We start from the raw sequence: 16956 nt of genomic DNA, 5'->3' as shown, positions 1-16956 counted from the left end.
TCATGGCTTTTCAAATCTGCTTTCCTGCCAAAGCCACTAGTCAGTTTTGCCAGAGCATCTGCTACTTTCAAACAAGAATCACCTTCCTTCCAGTTTGCAATAACACGTGCCTCACATCTGTCTGAGGCATCATCAGAGGTATCTTCAGAGTCTTCATTTCTACCAACAGTCTCTTCAAAACATCCTTGGCCTTCTCAAGCTTCTCACCATTCCTTCAGAATCTTCCTCTATCCATTTAAAAAGCCATTCCAACACATTCGGTATTTGCAAACCGCAGCCGCACCCCACTCTGGTACCAAGATCAGTTCTAATTGCTAGCTCTCTGCCCTGACTTCCTTTTTCATGAAGCTCCCCAGTAGGCATTTTCTTTCTTCATCCCCAAAGTTCACTGGCTGGTGGACTCTCTGCTTCATGGCCCTGCAGCATGCTCTGTTCTCTCTGATTCTCCAATCTTCAAAATGTTTCCTCTTTTATACTACTTCAGAAGCTAACCAAGACCCACCTGAATGGGTGGAGTCATGTCATCACCTTATTCAGCTTAACAACCCCTCTCAATTACCTCACATCTCCAGGGAGAAAGTCTGATAACAGTTTTAGACATATAATGGTGACTAGGGACTAGAGGAAATGGTTACTTTTGCAAAATGGGATTAGAAGTAAAACATGGCTCTTCTAGGGGACACATATACTTTCTAACCAGCACACTCTCTGTAAATAAGGACTTTGCAATAATGTGAACTGCCCATAGATGGAATATGTTACCTCCAGACCTGGTGAAGATGGCCATACTTGAAGGTATGGAAGCTGAAGATCATTTAATGAGGATGCTACAGAGAAATTCAACAGATGAGAAATTAAACCGCATGTACTGCAAGGGACTTCTTACCATGAAAGAAGTTCAAGGTCCCATTTACTTCTTCAGAATGTCTGGCCTATTCTTCTATCCAAAATCCCACACATACCAACTATCCAGGGTGCTACTCAAGGGGATATTAAAATTTTAGGAAAAGTTTTAATATTTTTAAAGAAGGACCATGTGGAAATGTAGTGATGTGGAATTAATAATTGTACATTTCATTGTGTGCTGTTTTGAAAGTGTTATGCACCCCATAAAAGCCATGTTTTCTTAATATTGATTCATTTTTTTAGGGTGGGACCTCTTAGATTTTCATGGAAATGTGACACCTCAAACTTTGGGTGTGAACTTTTGATTAAATGCAGATGTATTCTTGCTATTCTTGATTAGTTAACTAGCTTTAAAAGGGGAAACATTTTGGAGTTGTTTCAGAGCTGACTGAAATGAAGATATTTGGGAATGTAAAAGCCGCTGAAGATGCCAGGTACTGACAGAACTGTTACAAGCTAGATGGGAGGCAGAAGTGACATAGATGCTGATATTTGGAGATGCTTGATGTGCCAGCAGAGAGAGCAGAAACTGAGACTTTTGGGGATGCAGAGCCCAGAAGATGCCATCATGTGCTTTCCCATGAGATGCTAAGCAAACCAAAACCCAGAGTTTTGCCCTGGACAGACTAAATGAAAGTCCACAGATGCTTAAAGAAGAAGCCACTTGAATCAGAAGCTGGAAGCAACAGAACCAGGAACAAGGACCAGCAGACACCAACCACATGTTTTCCCATGTGACAGACATTGGCCTTTCTTGAGTCAAATTGCCTCTCTCTGGTTGCCTTAGTTTGGACATTTTTAGGGCTGAAGATAACTTAAAAGATCTCCTTTTTAAAAGTCAACCCATGTCTGGCATATTGCATTCTGGCAGTATTAACAAGATGAAACACATTGCATATATATTTTACATAAAAATAAAAAATTGTAAAGAAATATTGAACTCTATAAATGATGGACACGTGGAAGTATCTTGGGGGATTATTATGTTTGCAGTTTTCTTTGAAATGCATCTGTATTGCTTTGTCAAGCCTGTGGTAACAAAACACCACAGACAAACAGCTCTAAAAACAAGAAATTTATTGTCTCACAATTCTAGAGTTTAAATTTCAAGGTATTGACATGGTCATGCTTCTGTTGAAGTCTGTAGGGTTTTGGTGGTAGGTAGTAATCCATGATGTTACCTGGGGGCTTGTTGCAAAGCTCAATATCTGCCTCTAACACAAGACCATATCTCTCTCTCTCCTATCTTACTAATGGTGTCCAAATTTCCTCTGCTTATAAGAACACCATACTGGATTAAGGGACCACTCTAATACATTTCAACCTCATTTTAACTAATGACATCTTTAAAGATCCTATTTGCAAATATGTTCACAATCAGAGGACTGGGAATTAAGGCTTGAGTATGTCTTGTTTGGGAGACACAATGGAATCCATCCCAGCATCCAGGAATACAACAAATTAATGGTTAAATATAGGGATGGATAGATGGTTTTATGATAAAACGTGTATAATAGAATGCCAATGTTAGAACCAATGGATGAGTTTTCACCGGACTGTTCTTTCATCTTTGCTTCGTGACTGAAAATTTTGAAACACAAAACCAAATGTTGGGAACTTCCGGGAATATGGCTGAATAGGTTATCTTGAGATTAGCCCTGCTCCAAGAAAAATTTAGAGAAGGGACAGGAGGGTGGCTGAGGCAGTGATTCAGGAGTGCAGCTGACTTGGGAGAGCCTTCTGCACCACATGGGTCAGCCCTGGTTACAAAGGGCAAGGAACTGAGAGGCAGAAAGCTGGAGCCTGGTGCAGAGGTTTGGAGCCCACATGAGTGCACAAACAGGAGTCAGGTACTAGGAAGTAAGCCTGGCCACATACCTTGGGAACACTACCCTCAATAGCACAGCCCCATGACTGGCAACTCACCCCACAACCCATGCAACTGAACCCCATCACCTGCTCCCATATCCCATGCTCCAATTGCCTCTACCCCACCAGCCCCCAGTGCTCATACTTGCCCCACACCCCCAAGCCAAATACACCCCAACCCACCACTCCTACCCCCTTCCCGAGCACGACCTCACCCTCCCTGTTCCCTACAGGCTGTTGCCAGCACATAAAGCCTGCGGGCACTAATCTCCACACCCAGGTTACCCCTGACCCCTGCCCAGAGTGCCACACAGCCTCACCCCACCCCAGCCCAAGCTCTGCATATCAGTTTATGGTACTCCTAAACCTGCGTATGCACATGGGCCCCCAATCACATGATTCAACTCTGGGAACTGCACTTTGCTGCAGTCCTAGGACCAAGCATGAGCATGGCCTTCAGCCACACTTCCCAGCTCTAAGAAAGTGCTGACCTGCTCGGGGGGGTCATATCTGCCCCCCATCCACAAAGACATAATGCCAACCTGCTGCCACAGCTCTACACAACCACACAAAGGGCCCCAGGCCTTAGGCCAGTGCACACCAGGATTATGCCCCTCAGATAGGTGCACCCACACAGCTACATCCTCCCTGGGCACTGGGAACCCACGTTCACAAACATCAGTTTAAGATCCCCAACCTGCGCCTATACCTGACCTGAAGCAAATCACCACACCAAGTGCCCCGCCCCATACCCTGCTCCCTGCTGTACAAATATCCCTCAAACACAAGACTACTGAAAGAAATCAACTCCAAAAGTAAATCAATCAAGATATTTATATGCCACAAAGACAGCAGAATATCACTACACATATCACAATGCAGCCTAATGACCAAATGAAAACACCAGAGGAAGCACAGATGTTGGAACAACTAATCAAAGGTGTTCATACAGCTTTATTTAATAAGATAAGTGGGACAGCAAAAGACACAAAGGAGATTAAGAAGACAGTAGAAGAGCATAAAGAGGAATTTTAATGAATAAAAAGAAAAATAGTGGATATCACAGAGATTAAAGAATCTATTGACCAACAAAAAACATACTAGAGGCACAAAACACCAGATTTGAAGAGACAGAAAAAACAATAAGTGATATAGATGATGGGATAACTGAAGTCTCAAAACGTCAAATGGCAGAAAAGAAGGAAAACTTGAATTGAATCTCAGGGAAATAACAGCCAAAACAAAGTGCACAAATATAAGAATCATTGACGTCCCAGAAGAAGAAGAGAGGAATAAAGGGCTAGGAAGAGTAATTGAGAATATAATGGGGGGAAATTTCCCAACCCTCATTAAGGACAAAAATGTACAAGTCAAAGAAGCCCAAAGAACTCCAAACACAATAAATCCAAATAGGCCTTCCCCAAAGCACATAATAATCAGTCTGTCAAATGTTCATGAGAAGCAGAAAATCCTGAAAGCAGTGAGAGAAACATAATATACTACACACAAGGGAAACCAAACAAGACTGAGTTCAGACTACTCAATTAGCACCCTGGAGGCAAGAAAGAAGCATTATGATATATTCAAGATCCTGAAAGAGAACATCCAAGAATTCTGTACCCAGCCAAATTGTCCTTCAAAATTGGGGAGAGATTAAAATTTTCAGAGACAAAGAAGTCCTGAAAGAATTTGTTAACAAGAGACAAGCCCTACAAGAAATACTAAAAGGAGTTCTGCCAGTTAAAGAAAAAAAAACAGGAGAGGGAGGTCTGGTGGGGGGCACAAAATTGAAGACTACCAGTAAGGATAATTTAAAGAATCCAAAGAGAAAGAAAGAAAAGAATACATAGATCTGACAAATAAAATAAAAAGATAAGATGGTAGAATCAAGAAATGCCTTTTCAGTAATAACTTTGAAAGTCAGTGGACTAAACTTACCAATTAAAAGATACAGATTGTGCAACACTATAGGGGTGGGGTGGAGGGGGTAGCCTAGGTATGGAGGTAGAGAAATCTTGGCTTCATGGACTGCTATGATACACAGGCATGATTTAGGTTAGTTTAAAACCAACTGCATCACTCACTTGGATAGTTATAATCTACAATGGATGGCTTCTGACACCTCATCAACACCTGCAAAACCCACTTCCTTTCCAGCAAGTAGAAAACAACTGAGAGCATGAATTGACTATTGCTTTCAACCCTGAAGGAAAAGATTGTATCTGTTTCTGGCAAACATGAATGTAAACATCGGGTATGACTTTCTCTGTTGTTTCGAAGCTGAAGTTTAGAAAGGAGAAATCAATGATTCTACCAAGTATGAGATGTTTAAATTTCACAATGGAGGTGTACAAATTATATGCAAATCCCCTGAAATTGTCCAGCAATTTAAAATGCAGTTGCTGAAAGGGAGTCAAATGCTCTGTGAGTTCACTAAGACAATGGAAAACAAAACCAACACGGTGTCCACTAAGAATTTGGAATTCTGTCAATTGCAGTTATCCAGTAATAGTGTCTCTTTTTTTCTGTACAATTTGCACAGTTCTCATGCCAGCTATTACTTCTGTAAACTACCAGTTTTGAACCTCCTCCTCATGATGTAGAAATATTTAGAGGAAAACATTTCGATATTTATGAATCACAGCCTGGTTGCCAACTGAAGATCTGGTTACCCACAGGATGTGCAGCTTTTATTGCACTCTATGTTTTTGGATGTGTATTTATTTCTTGGCTTTCAAAAAAGAAGTATCACAGATTGTGCAACAGGACTGATTGTAAAAATTCAGAAATGGATAGCACCACACTACCTAACTGTAATACAATAATGTTAGAACACTGAATGAAGCTGAATGTAAGAAAGATAGAGGGAGGAGGCCTGGGGGCACAAATGAAATCAGAAGGAAAGATAGACGATAAAGACTGAAATGGTATAATCCAGGAATGCCTAGAGTACATAATGATAGTGACTAAATGCTCAAATTTAAAAATGTTTTTGCATGAGGAAGAACAAAGAAATGTCAATACTGCAGGGCATTGAAAATTGATAGTAATAAATATTTTAAAACATTAACTTATATGTGAGACTAAAGGAAAAATGTTTATTTGGTTCAAAATTATTATTTTGACTAGCACATTTCCTAATACAACTTATGTGGACAACTTAATTGAACACCATAGTATGTGGACACTTGAGTAGGGCATGAGATTTTGCAGTTTGTTCAGAGTGATTCCATGATAAATCCAAGAGTGACTTGGACAGTAAATAAAAAGTGTTTACAAAGTTCCCTTGGGGGAGTGGTAAGAAAGGTGGAGAATTCAACTTCCCCAAATGGAGAATTCTTGATATTCTCACAAGCAGTGGGGACAACCAAAGCAGTAGGCTGAGCCCCCAATCTTGGCGTTTGTTCATATGAAACTTAACCCCACAAAGGATAGGCTAAGCCTACTTAAAATTAGGCCTAAGAGTCACCCCCAAGAGAACCTCTTTTGTTGCTCAGATGTGGCCTCTTCCTCTCAGCCAACACAACAAGCAAACTCACTGCCCTCCCCCTCCTTACATGCGACATGACTCCAAGGGGTGCAGACCTTTCTGGCAACGTGGAAATCCTAGAATGAGCTGAGACTCAGGATCAAAGAATTGAGAAAGCCTTCTTGACCAAAAAGGGGAAGAGCAAAATGAGACAAAATAAAGTGTCTATGGCTGAGAGATTCCAAACAGAATCAAGAGGCTATCCTGGAGGGTATTCTTACACATTAAATAGATACCACGCTTTTAGTTAAGGTATAATGGAGAGGCTAGAAGGAACTGCTGGAAAATGTAGAGCTGTGTTCCCATAGCCATATTGCTTGAAGATGATTGTATAATGATATAGCTTTCACAGTGTGACTGTGTGATTGTGAAAACCTTGTGTCTGATGCTCCTTTTGTCTATCTTATCAACAGACAAGTAAAGCATATGGATTAAAAATAAATAAATAATAAGGGGAACAAATGTTAAAATAAATTTAATACATTGAAATGTTAGTGATCAATGAAAAGGAGTGGCAAGAGGTATGGTATGTATGAATTTTTTTCTGTTTTTTTATTTTTTCCTGAATTGATACAAATGTTCTAAGAAAGATTATGATGATGAATATACAAAAAAAAGGAAAAAGTCTAGTAAAGATTATATAAAAAAGGAAAACTACCAGCCAATCTCTCTAATGAACACAGATGCAAAAATTCTCAATAAAATATTAGCAAATTGAATCTAACAGCACATTAATAGAATTATATATCATAACCAAGTGGGATTTATACCAGTACACAAGATTGGTTCAACGCAAGAAAATCAATTAATGTAATAGAGCACATTAACAAATCCAAAGGGGAAAATCACATTACCATCTCGATTGATGCTGAAAAAGCATTTGACAAAATTCAGTATCTTTTTCTGATAAAAACACTCCAAAAGACAGGAATCAAAGGTACGTACCTCAATATGACAAAGGGAATATATGAAGAACCAACAGCCAGCATGTACTCAATGGAGAGAGACTGAAAGCTTTTACCCTAAGATCAGGAACACGACAAGGATGCCCACTGTCACCACTATTATTCAACATTGTGCAGATGTTCTAACAAAAACAATCAGGCAGGACAAAGAAATAAAAGGCATCCAAATTGGAAAGGAAGAAGTAAAACTCTCATTACTCGCAGATGTTATGATACTATACTTGGAAGATCCTGAGAATTCTATAGCAAAGTTACTTGAGCTAATCAACAAATTCAGCAAGATGGCAGGATATAAAATGTATGTGCAAACATCAATAACATTTCTAATGGGGTAGATATTGGGTAATTGAAATTGAAAGGATACAGATTGTGCAATGGGACTGATTGTAAAAATTCAGAAATAGATAGCACAATAATACCTAACTGTAATACAATAATGTTATAACACTGAATGAAGCTGATTGTGAGAATGATAGAGAGAGGAGGCCTGGGTGCACAAATGAAATGAGAAGGAAAGATAGACGATAAAGACTGAGATGGTATAATCTAGGAATGTCTAGAGTACATAACGATAGTGACTAAATGTACACATTTTTTGCATGAGGAAGAACAAAGGAATGTCAATAGTGCAGGATGTTGAAAGTAGATGGTAATTAATACTTTAAAATTTTCAGTTTTGTGTGAGACTAAAGCAAAAAAATTTATTTGGTATAAAATATATATTTTGACTAGTGCATTTCCTAATATAACTTATGTACACAGCTTAATCAAACACCATAGTACATGGAACCTTGAGTAGGACATGAGACTTTGTAGGTTTATCCAGAGTGATGCCTCAATAAATCCCAAAAGGATTTGAACAGTGAATAAAAAACTATTTGCAAAGGCCCCTTGGGGGAATGGTGAGAAAGGGGGGAAATTCAACTTGTCTAAGTGGAGAATTTTTGATATTCTCACAAGCAGTGGGGACAACCAAAGCTATAGGCTGAGCTGCCAATCTTGGGGTTTGTTCATATGAAACTTAACCTAACAAAGGATAGGCTAAGCATACTTAAAATTAGGCCTAAGACTGAGCCTCAGTCTTGGGGTTTGTTCATATGAAACTTAACCCCCACAAAGGCTAGGTCAAGCCTACTTAAAATTAGGCCTAAGAGTCACCCCTAAGAGAATCTCTTTTGTTGCTCAGATGTGGCCTCTCTCTCCAGCCAACACAACAAGCAAACTCAACACCGTCCCCCTGTCTATGTGGGACATGACTCCCAGGGGTGTAGACCTTCCTGGCAACCTGGGGCTGAAATCCTAGAATGAGCTGAGACTCAGCATCAAGGGATTGAGAAAAAACCTAGAATGAGCTGAGACTTAGCATCAACGGATTGAGGAAACCTTCTCGACCAAAAGGGAGAAGAGGGAAATGAGACAAAGTGTCAATGGCTGAGAGATTCCAAACAGAGTCGAGAGGTTGTCCTGGAGGTTATTCTTATGCATTAAGTAGATATCATCTTGTTATTCAAGATGTAATGGAGAGACTGGAGGGAACTGCCTGAAAATGTAGAACTGTGCTCCAGTAGCCATGTTTCTCAAGGATGATTGAATAATGATATAGCTGTCACAATGTGACTGTGTGACTGTGAAAACCTTGTCTCTGATGCTCCTTTTATCTGCCTTGTCAAGAAATGATAGAACATATGGAATAAAAATAAATAATAGGGGGAACAAATGTTAAAATAAATTTAGTTTGTAATGCTAGTGATAAATGAAAGTGAGGGGTAAGGGGTATGGTATGTATAATCTTTTTTTTCTGTTATTGTTTTATTTCTTTTTCTGTTGTCTTTTTATTTCTTTTTCTGAATTGATGCAAATGTTCTAAGAAATGATGAATATGCAACTATGTGATGATATTGAGAATTACTGAATATATGTGTAGAACAGAATTATATGTTAATGTTTTTGTTTGTTCTTAATTTTTTTAATTAATAAATAAATTTTTTAAAAATTAGGCCTAAGATTCACCCCCAAGAGAACCTCTTTTGTTGCTCAGATATTGTTGGAGACCAGAGGCTAACCTAAGATGGCGATTAAGCCAACATGGCCACCCCGGCTGATGCAATAGCACCTACATATTACAACAAGGTTCTTCACGGAAATAGGTTCCCGCCAAGAGTCTGTTCTGCCCCTTTTTCCCCTGACAATAAGCGCCACCAATCATCTAACCAACCCTTCCCGCCGGCGCGAACTCCCTCCTATCATAATGCTCCACATACCCTACTTCCCTCCCCAAGTCGGTATATATACACCCGGCTTGCTTAATAAAATTTGCAGCTTGATCAGAATCCTGTCTTGCTGTCCTTCTTGCATCTCTCTGTCCCATAGCCATTCTTCCCTCAGCAGGTGGCGGACCCCATTGACTGTCCCGCGGGTCGGGACAAGATAAGGCCTCTCTCTCTCAGCCAACATGACAAGGAAACTCACTGCCCTCCCCCTGCCTATGGGGCACATGATTCCCAGGGATGTGGACCTTCCTAGCAATGTGAGACAGAAATACTAGAACGAGCTGGGGCTCAGCACCAAGGGATTGAGAAAATCTTCTTGACTGAAAACGGAAAGAGAGAAATGAGATAAAATAAGGTGTCAATGGCTGAGAGATTCCAAACAAAGTTGAGAGGTTATCCTGGAGGTTATTCTTATGCATTAAATAGATATCACCTTTTTAGTTAAAGCATAACAGAGAGGCTGGAGGGAACTGCCTGAAAATGTAGATCTGTGTTCCAGTAGCCGTGTTTCTTGAAGATGATTGCAAAATGATACAGCTTTTGCAATGTGACTGAGTGATTGTGAAAATCTTGTGTCTGATGATTCTTTTATCTACTTTATGGACAGATGAATAAAACATATGGATTAAAATAAATAAATAACAAGGGGAATCAATGTTAAAATAAATTTAGTAGATTGAAATGCTAGTGATCAATGAAAGGGAGGGTAAGGTGCATGGTATGTATGAATTTTTTTTAGTCATTTTTATTTGTTTTTTTTAATTGATGCAAAGGTTCTAAGAAATGATCATCATGGGGAATATACAACTATGTGATAAAAAAGAAGAATTTTCATATGGTATGTTATTAATAAAAATTGAAAAGGTTTAAAAAATCAATAACATTTCTATACACAAGTAATGAGCTAGCTGAGGAGACAGTTAAGGGGAAAATTCCATTCAAAATAGCAACTAAAAGAATCAAGTACCTAGGAATGAACTTAACTAGGGATGTAAAGGACTTGTACACAGAAAACTATGAAACATTGCTAAAAAAGAAATCAAAGGAGATTTAAATATGTGGAAACACATTCCCTGCTGAAGGATAGGAAGGCTAAATATAGTTAAGATGTCAAGTTTCCACAAATTGATCTACAGATTCAACCCAGTACCAATCAAAATTCCAACAACCTACTTGGAAGATTTGGAAAAACTAACTACCAAATTCATCTGGAAGGGAAAGAGACCCTGAATAACTAAAAGCATCTTAAAAGAAGAACGAATTGGGAGGATTAATACTCCCTGACTTTAACACCTATTATAAAGCCACAGTGGTCAAAATAGCACGGTACTGGCCCAAAGGCAGAAGCATTGACCAATGGAATAAAATCAACAGTGCAGAAATAGTTCACCAAACCTATGCTCAACTGATTTTGACAAGGCCCCAAATCCTCTGAACTGGGACAAAATAGTGTTTTCAATAATTGGGCACAGAAGAATTCGATATCAATAGCCAACAGAATGAACAAGGACCCCTATCTTACACTGTACACAAAAATGAACTCAAAGTGGATAAAACATCTAAATATAAGAACTAGCACCATAAAGCTTCTAGAAGAAAATGGAGGGAAACATCTTCAAGACCTGGTAATATGAAGTAGCTTCCTAAACTTTCCATGCAAAGCACAAGCAACAAAAGAAAAAAATAGATAAATGGGAACTCCTCAAAATCAAATGCTTATACACTTCAAAAGACTTTTCAAAAAGGTGAAGAGGCAGCCATATCAATGGGATAAAATATTTGGAAATCACATATCAGACAAACGTTTGATTTCCTATATATACAAAGAAATCATACAACTCAGTAACAAAAGAACAAACAATCCAATTATAAAATAGGCTAAAGATCTGACTAGGCATTTTTCTGAAGAGCAAATATAGATGGCTCAAAAGCACATGAAAAGATGCTCATTTTCATTGGCTGTAAGGGAAATGCAGATCAAGACTGCAATGAGATACCACCTCACACCTACAAAAATGGCTGCTATTAAACAAACAGGAATGTATAAATTTTGGAAAAGATGTGTAGAAACTGGGGCACTTAAGCACTGCTGGTGGTAATGTATAATGCTGCATCCACGGTGGAAGACTGTGTGATGGTTCCTTAGGAAATTAAATATTGAGTTGCCTTATGACCCAACAATAGCACTACTTGGTATATACCCAGAAGAGCTGAAAGCAATGACACAAACAGACATTTGCACACTGATGTTCATAGCAGCATTATTCACAATCAACAAAAGTGACTTGAACCAAATGCCCATCAACAGATGAGAGGATCAATAGAATGTGGTATATACATACAATGGAATATTATGCAGCAGTAAGATAAAATGACGTCCTGAAGCACATGATAAGATGGACGAGACTTGAGGACATAATGCTGAGTGAAATTAGCTAGATGCAAAAGGATACATACTGTATGATTCCAGTGGTATTATACCAGCATAAAGGTATAATCAGAGGCTTATAATATAGAATATAGGGGACTTAGAGATACATAGAAGCTAGAGAATAGGTGAACTGTTCACTAATGAGGTTGAACTCCAAAGTAAAGGAATACATATGAATGAAGGAGATTCTCTAGTGCATCTATAAGTAATATTACCATATTGAAGATGAACAAGATTTAAGGGGTTTGTATAGACCTACAGGTCCCACTGATTAATACTAGAAATATGAATTAGTTCTCACAGGAATTACTTGAAAGAAATTATTCTTGTACAAAGAGGGTTTAAGTCCAGAGTACAAGGGGGAAACTGCTATTGCATGCTATGAGCTCGGTTCAAAAGGAAACCATCAGCACTACCACAGCAACAGTACAGGTAAATAATGGGGAGGGGGGGGAGAGGCACAAAAGTTAAGAGGAGGTTTAGATTTCCTATTCGGTGAGGGTGTGTTTATTGGTTTTCTTTCTCTTGGGTTCAATGAAGTTATCTAAAATTGAGAATGTTGATGGACTGTGGACTTTGGGCCTTATACATGATGCCAGATGAATGCAGGTGGTTGAAGAATGCACTGATGGAGAAGTAGATTGGCAAACGACGGTGTATACTTATAAAAAAAGGTTGTGCTGTTACAAAAAAGAACAAAGTCTTGAAGCATGCAATGATGTGAATGAACATGTGGGATATTTGTTGAGACAAAATAAGCCAGAAACAAAAGAACAAGAATGGTATGGTCACCTTTAGAAATCACTCATAAGAAAATGACCTAGATTATAAGCTTTTAGAGCAACACATTAAGTCTGGACTTGTGATTGTTATATCTGGATTTTGAGAAGGTGTTTTATATATATAACCTGATATTTAGAGTTAAGAATGAAGACAAAGAGGTTGGAGTTAAAGTAATTCAAAATATAAGGGTAAGAAAAACAGTGTCTGTATTTTAGAGCCACACATACTCTTTGAGACCAATGGAAGAAAAGTTTATTTGATCTGGAACTGAAATTTTCTGTAATGCATAAATTAATTCAACCTATCTGTATAGCTCATTTGAAAAATTGTAACACAGGGAACACAGAATAAGAAAGAGGTCTTTTAATCCTGTATAGATTATTGCAATGCCTGGATACATCCTAGAGTATATTAAGCAGATAATCAAAAAAGATTGGCAAACCAAATCTTGGGGTTTTTTCATATGAAACTGAACCCCACAAAGGACAGGTTAAGCTTACTTAAAATTAGGCCTAAGAGTCACTCCCAAGAGAATCTGTTGCTCAGATGTGGCCTCTCTCTCCAGCCAACACAAGAACCAAACTCACCACCCTCCCCCTGTCTACATGAGACATGACTCCCAGGGGTGTGGACCTTCCTGGCAATGTGGGACAGAAATCCAAGAATGAGCTGAGACTCAGCATCAAGGGATTGAGAAAACCTTCTCGACTAAAAGGGAGAAGAGCAAAATGAGACAAAATAAAGTGTCAATGGCTGAGAGATTCCAATCAGAGTTGAGAGGTTATCCTGGAGGTTATTCTTATGCATTAAATAGATATCACCTTGCCCTGATGAATCCCAGAGTGATTTGATCAAGGAGTGGAAAAGTATTTGCAAAGTCCCCTTCGGGGAATGGTGAGAACAAGGGAAAACTCAACTTCCCTAAGTTGAATTCTTGATATTCTCACAAGCAGTGTGGGCAACCAAAGCTATAGGCTGAGCCCCCAGTCTTGGGGTTTGTTCATATGAAACTTAACCCCACAGGGGGTAGGGTAAGCCTACTTAAAATTAGGCCTTAGAGTCACCCCCACGAGAACCTCTTTTGTTGCTCAGATGTGGCCTCTTTCTCCAGCCAACATAGCAAGCAAACTTACCACCATTCCCCTGTCTACATGGGACATGACTCCCAGGGGTGTGGATCTTCCTGGCAACATGGGACAGAAATCTGAGAATGAGCTGAGATTCAGCATCAAGGGATTGAGAAAAACTCTAGAATGAGCTGAGACCCAGCATCAAGGGATTGAGAAAACCTTCTCGACCAAAAGGGGGAAGAGTGAAATGAGACAAAGTGTCAATGACTGAGAGATTCCAAACAGAGTTGAGAGGTTACCCTGGAGGTTATTCTTAGGCATTAAGTAGATATCACCTTGTTACCCAAGATGTAATGGAGAGGCTGGAGGGAACAGCCTGAAAATGTAGAACTGTGTTCCAGTAGCCATGTTTTTTGATGATGATTGTATAATGATATAGCTTTCACAATGTGACTGTGTGATTGTGAAAACCTTGTGTCTGATGTTCCTTTTATCTACCTTGTCAACAGATGAGTAGAACATATGGAATAAAAATAAATAATAGGGGGAACAAATGTTAAAATAAATTTAGTTTGAAATGCTAGTGATCAATGAAAGGGAGGGGTAAGGGCTATGTTACGTAAAATTTTTTTTTCTGTTTTTGTTTTATTTTTCTGTTGCCTTTTTATTTCTTTTTCTGAATTGATGCAAATGTTCTGGGAAATGATCATGATGATGAATATGCAACTATGTGATGATATTGTGAATTGCTGAGTGTATGTGTTGGGAATGTTTGTGTTTCTTTCTTGTAATTTTTTTAATTAATAAAAAATTAAAAAACAAAAAACAAAAAACACAGCTCCCAGAACAAAGAGTGGGAGTCATTTTTCTTTCCTTTCCCTGGCAGGTTTCACTGGCTCCACCTGAGTACTTCTCCCCACTTCCTCCCTGCTTTCTCTCTCTTCCATAAATCTGTTAAGCTTTGACTCACTGTCCCATGTGAATTCCTTAACGATTCTGTACCTAACAAGTGCCACCACATTAGCCAGCCACCAAGGGTATAACTGCTCCAGAAGCAATACTGGCAGAAATCTCAAAATATCAAATTTTTTTTCTTGGCCAACTTGCAATTGTATTGTGACTGAATAGTTTGCAAATTTTTCTAAGAAATGGAGATGAACAAAAGAAGAGAGGCAGATTCCAGTCTCTATAGCATGCCATACAATAATAGTCTGCTGCCAAAATAGGCAGAAATCTCAATTGAGCCCAGAACTTACTTCCTAGTCTTATCTGAATGGCGGAAACTTCAGCTCACTTCCTCAGGCTCCAGATGACTGCTCTACACTCTTCCCTACTTCATCCTTTTAAGAGGAAGTCACTATGATTTCTGAATTTCAAAAGTTCCTCCTTTGAGTGATCCTAGATGTTTTGCATTGTGTTTTGTCCCAGGAAATGATCCTTTCTTTCTAAGCTTATTCGGTATTTTAACATAATGCTGTACTTGTAAATTTAACATACCAATACACTTAAGATGAGAATAAAGGAAGTTGAAAAAAAAAGTAGATATCACCTTGTTAGTCAAGATGTAATGGAGAGGCTGGAGGGAACTGCCTGAAAATGTAGAGCTGTGTTCCAGTAGCTATGTTTCTTGAAGATGATTGTATAATGATATAGCTTTCACAATGTGACTGTGTGATTGTGAAAACCTTGTGTCTGATGCTCCTTTTATTTACCTTACCAACAGATGAGTAGAACATATGGAATAAAAATAAACAATAGGGAGAACAAATGTTAAAACAAATTTAGAGTGAAGTGCTGGTGATTGGTGAAGGAAAGGGGTGGGGGGTATGGTATGTATGAATTTTTTTCTGTTTTCTTTTATTTCTTTGTCTGAATAGATGCAAATGTTCCAAGAATTGATCATGATGATGAATATGCAACTATGTGATGATATTGTGAATTGCTGATTATATATGTAGAACAGAATGATCAAAAGTTATGAATGTTTGCATTTGTTTGGTGTTTTTTGGTATTTAAAAAAATTAATAAAGATAATCATTACTAAAAAAAGAAAAGAAAAAAGTAAGGAATGTTGCATTTGTTTCTTGTTATATTTTTTAAAAAATTAAAAAATACAAAACATAGGATTAAAAATAAATAACAAGCAGAACAAACATTAAAATAAGTTTATTAGATTGAAATGCTAGTGATCAATAAAAGGGAGGGCTAAGGGATATGCTATGTATTAATTTTTTCTGTTTTATTTTTATTTCTTTTTCTGAATTGATGCAAATGTTCTAAGAAATGATCATGATGATGAATATACAACTATGTGATGAAAAAAATTATTGCTCTTTTCTTTCTTTGCTTTGTATATATGCTATATATTACAATAAAAATGTTTTTTAAAAAAGCATTGGCAAAGTCCCATGAGGGAGGGGAGAAAGAATATGGAACTATTAAACCTTACCATCAGGGAATCCCCTGATGCTGTGTCAAACTTTAGGGACACCCAAATCAATAGGCCATGATCTCCATCATGAGGCTTACTTTTATGAAGCTTATATAGGTAGCAGAGAAGCTTAGACTACCTATATGCATGCCTAAGAGTTACTTCTGGAAGACCTCTTTTGTTGTTCAAATGTGGCCTCACTGTCACTAGGCCCAGCTCTGCAAGTGAAACATTGCCCTCCCCCTTACTTGGGGCATGATATCCAGGGGATAAAATCTCCCTGGCAACGTGGAAGATGACTCCCAGGGGTGAATCCAGACCTGGAACCATGGGGTCAACAATTCCATCTTGACCAAAAGGGGTGAAAGAATTGTAATTAATAAAGTATCAGTGGCAGAGAAAGTTCAAATAAAGTCATAAGGCTACTCTGGAAATTGCTCTTACACAAGCTTCGGGTAGGTCTTGGTACCTATCATAGCCTTCCAACCCCCAACCGGGCCCATTTCAGTCATTTCTAAAGAACACCTAGGGCAATATATAAGATTCCACAAGAGGTCCAGGTACTAGAGTAGCTTTCCAGAAACCTACAACCTCCAGATGGGTCCTTTGGTCCAGATAAGTTCTAAAATTTAGATGATCCAGCCTTTACAGAACATCAGATAGTTCCATTTCCTTACACCACATTAGTGACAGACCCTTCCA

General features: G+C 38.5%; 1 pseudogene; it reads left to right on the top strand.

Annotated features, from left to right (window-relative positions):
• The first annotated feature begins 5012 nt into the window (after window positions 1–5012).
• Window positions 5013–14729, top strand: LOC143671955 (inducible T-cell costimulator pseudogene; annotated as a pseudogene).
• Window positions 14730–16956: the final 2227 nt, after the last annotated feature.

This window comes from Tamandua tetradactyla, chromosome X (assembly GCF_023851605.1).
Source record: "Tamandua tetradactyla isolate mTamTet1 chromosome X, mTamTet1.pri, whole genome shotgun sequence".
Classification (NCBI taxonomy): Eukaryota; Metazoa; Chordata; class Mammalia; order Pilosa; family Myrmecophagidae; genus Tamandua; species Tamandua tetradactyla.
The sequence above is the reverse complement of the archived record's forward strand: the minus strand, read 5'-3'. Positions and strand labels throughout refer to the sequence as shown.